Source organism: Rhinolophus hipposideros, assembly GCF_964194185.1.
Source record: "Rhinolophus hipposideros genome assembly, chromosome: 15".
Lineage (NCBI taxonomy): Eukaryota > Metazoa > Chordata > Mammalia > Chiroptera > Rhinolophidae > Rhinolophus > Rhinolophus hipposideros.
Window position 1 is genome coordinate 49,762,232 of NC_138061.1, and position 5,654 is coordinate 49,767,885.

A 5,654-nucleotide genomic window follows, 5' to 3' on the forward strand; every position below is an offset into this window, starting at 1 on the left:
ACAAGCTTCCAAGAGCCCTCTCCCAGGGGAGTTACACAGGACACACTTCATTCCTCCCAGTTGTGACAACACATGTGAAACATTTTTCTACCAGGAAAGCTCACTGGAGACCTAGTACTCGGGTGTTTATTGGGGGTGGTCATACAGACACCCCCTGCCTAGCACATACCAAAATTCCAGCCTCCCCAAAGGAAAGCAGGTGTTTGGCACAAGCCATACTGTTTGCACAAATGATTTAGGCACAGTGAGCCCCTCTTCTCAGAGAAGCATGGGAACCCTCCTGAAATCCAAGTTCCCAGACTCCAGCCAAGAACCCATCTTGCAAGCAGACCTTTCAAAGGATGGCTATCTCAGGTCTGCTCTGCTCACTCTGCTCTGTACTGTTCCCAGAGAAGGGGGCAGTGGAGCTGGGCCTTGAAAGTCAGGTGCAACATTAAAAGTCAAAAGTCCTGCCAGGGGGACCCCAACTACTTGTGCAGACTTCGTCTGAGCCTTTTCCTGACGCCCCGTCATAATCTGATGTGAATAGTGGCCAGATCTGAGTAGTGACAGCCCCCTTTGCACAAGCCATGCCCCTGCCAGAACAGCATGGCTCCCAGCCCTGCCTGTTGTCACCAAGTCCCTGTCATCTTTCACAACGACTTTGCAACCCTGGGAGAGCTCCTTCCCATGCCAGCCAGAATCACATTCAGATGTGTATTCTTCGTGTAAGACCATCTTCTCAATTAGTCTGTGGGGCTCCCAAGGCAGGCTGGATCCTATTTCTCTCACCTTCCTCTCTTCATGCCCTGATAAGCAGAGAGCCTCGCATCCAACAAGGGCTCAATAAACTCAACTGCGTGGAACTTCCCATCTCCACGGGTCAAGGACGGTGTAGCTCTGGGGAAGAAACAGACCAGATGAGCTCCGATATCCCTGGGATTTGATGATTCCAGGATTCTCTGAGTCAGAGAATATCAGATTCAATGTGGTCACCTGAGTCCTGACCAGGGCAGGCTCTAGAGCCTGGCATGTGGGCAGAGGGAAGGGAAAAGTTGCAAAACCACAGACCCAGTTAGGTGAAGGCCAGAGCCTGTAGGGGAGAGCAAGCGAGGGGCCCAGCATCACCCTTGGCACCTGCTCGCTGCTGTGGGCAGGACCTCAGCCGGGCTGCGAGTGGGCAGGAGCCCTCAGGTGTGGCCCACGGGCCTTGCCGTGGTGGATGTGGGCTGCCTGTGACTGATTTTGAGGCTCCTGGGGCTGATATACTTCACGTTGAGCAGCTGGACCCTGCCAGGCCCTGGGCTTCCCCTGGGGCAAGGCAAGTGTTGGAGGAGCCAGCTGGGACCAGCTGCCTGGTGTGGGTTTGGGGAGGACGTGAGGTGTGGGATGGAGGGAAGGCTGGCCTGCTCAGGGCGCGGTTTCCGCTGCTGTCACCAACCATAAATGTGTTTGAGAGGAGACAGTGCAGGGAGGGTCTCCTCCTCCAGAGTCCAGGAAGCAAATGTTCAAGAGAAACCACCCACTCTCTCACTGCATGGTGGGAATCAGGAAGGGAGGGGAGAGGGGAGGAGGAACGTGACCCTGTGTGCCTTCTCTAGAGGCCTACCCATCCTGGAGGGAGAGGCGTTGAGGCTGCCCAGGCTTCTAGAGAAGCAGCACAAAGAGTGGCCTGAGGTGACCTCTAAAACTGGTTCGCTATTCACTTGACCCAGAGAAGCCCACAGAATCATGCAAATCAAAAGATTCAAATCTTCACGTTCACTTTAAGAACACTTGTGAAACTGCCCAGGCCATCACGGTATGCATATCCAAAAAGCCACCAAGTACCTGAAGAACGTCCCTTTCAATGTGTGCCATTCTGTCATTACCATGGTGGAGCTGGGAGGTGTGCCCAGGCCTAACAGTGGGGCTGGATGCAGGGTCGGTAGCCCAAAAGGAGTGTAGAATGTTTCCTGCACATGCTTACAAATGCCGAGAGGAATGCTGACCTTGAGGGTTTAGATGGAGACTCTGGTCACTGAGCACAGCCACGTGAGCAAAGCTCCCAAGATGCAGCGCGGAGCTCACAGAGCCCAGGGGCGGATGAACCCACACAGAGCTCCCCCTGTCACACTGAGGTGATCCTCACTGAGAAAGCAGGTTGTTCCTAAACCAGGAGAGGAGGCTGCACAGGGAAAAAGATCTCCCAGGAGAAACTGAAGAAACAAAATTTATGGCCTGGGACTAAATAAATGCAAATAAAAGTTAAAAAAAAAAATTATATCTCGTGGCAGCTCAGAGTACGGCCCCTCATGCCAGGTGGCCTGGGTTCAAGTCCCAGCTTGGCCACTCACTCAGCCATGTGCCCTTTGCCACCCATGCCCTCAGCCTTACCATCTATAAAGGTGGAACAGTGAGAAGACTTGTCACAGACGGTTGTGTGACTAGTTTCCTCATCTGTAATATGGTGAGGGCTGTCATAAGGCCCAGATGAAATCACGTGTGGGAAGGCTCTGGCCTGGCTGGGCCTGAGGCCAATGTCTGCCCCAGCCACTTGTCAGTGACGTGCCGCCTGGTCTCAGCCTTCTCTGCTGTCACATGTCAATATGCCTGGGCTGAAGGCCATGGTGCTTGCCTCTTCCAGCCTGTTTGCCCAGCTTTAGAAAGCACCATGCTCCAGTCTGGCCGCAGCCTCTAAAAATGCCAAGCATCCCCCTGCCTGGACATCAAGCACCTCCAAATGTCCCAAACACAAGCACTTGGTCATTTGACCTTCAGAAAGATGGCTGCTGTGGCTCACCTTTTGTCTCTAGTGTTCTCTTTAAAGCACAGTTAATTTTCTTTGCAAATGTGTGAGCCCTAGGGGTTAATTAGAGCAACTGTGGAATGTCAGACAGCGATAGAGTAAGAAGTTCCTGAAACCGATTTCTGGATTCATACCTTTGCACTCTTCCACAGAATCACAAAACTGGGCAACCTACTCCAATCCATTCAGCAGGTGGGGAAACTGACCCAAGTTTGGAGGCAGAGCCAGGTAAACCCAAATGTCCTGCCTTTTCCATGCTCTTCCTCGGCACTCGTGCTCCCGTCCGTATTTGCTCGCGACTTGTTGATGAAGGCGTAGGTTCTCTGCGGTATTTGCTGTCACGGTGGGAGTAACACCAGCATTGGCAGCAGAACATGGGGCTGACATTGGAGTCAGCCAGGCCGGGGTGAGATCATGGCTCCACCTTGTACAACCACAGGAACAAAGGTCACCCTGGAGGTGTAGTTGTCCTCTGTATAATGGGGGGAGAGATTTGGGGGGGGCATACTACCTGCCTCGTGGGATTGCTGGGAGGACTGATTAAAGAACACAATCTAAAAAGCATGTAAGATGTTGATGGCAATGTACAAATGCTCGAGTTTTCCTCCTGTCTCACCTATTTTGCTCAAAAATTAATCTTAAAAGGATGTTTTTTAGAGTCAGCGTTTTTTTTTGTTGTCGTTGTGTGTTTTGTTCTTCAAACTCACACCCTGTCCGAGCCCCCACCAAAGGGGTGGGACCAGCCACAGCTCAGGGCCCAGGTGGCAGGTGGGGGAGACTAGTTCTGGTCCTTTGTACCTGTATGGGTTTACTTGTGGTTATTCATTTTTCAGATTTGTTCTCTGGCCCAAGTTATTCTCTTAAGTGCAGTAAATATACAGTTCCTGTTCCCAGGAAACAAAATCCTGAGGAAAAACAAGGTGCCAGAACGAGGTGGCGCCCACAGTGCAGGGGAGGGTGTGAGGACCGGTGCTGAGGGTCCCTGTCCAGGAGAAGTAGTGGGTGCTTCCTGAACAGCTGTCGGCACTCGGGACAGTGCTCTCTTTGCTGCGGGCCCGGAAACCAGGTTGCGAGATGGTAACAATGGATGTATTGTTCCAGAAGCCAGGGCCCTGCTTGAGCAAATGTTGACAGCTGAGTGCAAATGCCTGCAATTCCCTGCGGGTTAAGGATGCTCAGTCAGAGGGTTCCAGGCTGCAGGCTCCTCGGTGACTGGTCCCCAGGCCTGGCTTGGTGATTGACAAGACGTTGGATGACAAAAACAAAATGGAAGCCCTCCTGCCAGGGAACTGCTGGAGTTTCTGGTGCCTGCCCTGGCACTGGCCGGCAGGCCTCACACTGTCCCCACCCAGAGATGAAGGCCCAGTCCTGGCTCCTCACAGGCGTATTCCTGCCCTGGCCTCTTGCACACCCTACCCTTACATGAGGGACACATCCTGCATCTGTCTGCTTAGCCTGATAGCACATATGGCTGCACTGACACCTGGAACCCCAACCCAGAACAATGAAATCAGAATCCCTGGGGGTAAGGCCTAGAATCCCCAACAATTCTAATGCACAGCCATGACTGAGCCACGAGATCATTCCTACCTATCTAGGGGAGCTAGCTGAAATCCCATTCCTCCAGGAAGCCTCCCTGAACTTACCCTATGCAGGTGACCTTCCTCCTCCGAGCATTTGTGGGCCGTAGGAGGAGCATAGTCACTGGGCACTGACGGCAGCCTGCTTTGCTTTGTGTCAGGTGGTAGATGGGATGCAGAATCCAGGCTTTCCCCTCGCTAGCTGTATATCCTTGGTCAAGTTACGGAACCTGAGACTCATTTTCCTCATCTGCAAAATGGGCATTAATAATAGTACCTCATAGGCTGATGTGCTTTCAGTGACCAATTCTAGCCTTAAGCCCACCCCTACCCCATGGCTCCTCCATTACCAAAACCACAGGTTCCTACAAGGCCAGAGAATGAACCAGTTCACAGGTATCTCCTTCCCCATCTCCACCTACTTTCTTCTTCATCCTGTGTGCTAGGAGCAGCTCCTCAGAAAGACACATCCCTCCTCATACTTCCTTCCCTCCAGGGAGACTCCTGAGCCTCCGAGTCTGAACTTGCAGGTGGCTGTGAGAAAAACAAAAAGGCAGGAAACCATCCTGCATGGCCTCCCACACCCCCAGGAGGCACTCCTTCCTTCGGATCCGTTCTAGCAAACGGGCAGAGCACGCCTGGCTATGGGCTGGCACAGGGGCACAACTAGACACTTGGGCAGGGCTTTCTCTGTCCAGAAAGCACCTCTACAGGTTACACTACATGCTCCTTGTGTGGGGGGGTCTTCTCCCCACCTGCCAGATGACTTGCCCAAGGTCACGGTGAGCCAGTCCCAGGGCTTGAGATGACAGTATCAAGAAATTGGAAACAACAGAAATGTCCAAAAACAGGGAAATGGTTAAATCCATTAGAGTACATCATATTGTGGAATACTGTGCAACGGTCTTCAAATAATTTTAATAACATGGGGAAAGGTTAATAATAGGCTAAATGAAAAAAGAAGGACATAGCGTTTGATCTCCACTTTGTGATACAGGTGTATTTCGTGGCACATATATAGACAAACATAGATTGCATATATATTTGCAATAATACCGAAAATATCTCTACGTTGCTCCCGGCCCTCCCTCAGGAAGTCAGGCCCCTCTGCCCAGCCCCGCCCTCCCCAGGTCTCCTGTACGAGGGTGAGTAAGAGGTGCATGCTGACCAGGACTCTGTGCCCTGGAACCGGCGGCTGGGAATGCCACTTCTGTGAAAAATGTCACAGAATCCTAATGCACAGCCATGATTGAGCCACTAGGTCATTCCTTCCTCGTGGGAGAAGAATCAGAATACTGCCAGGAGGT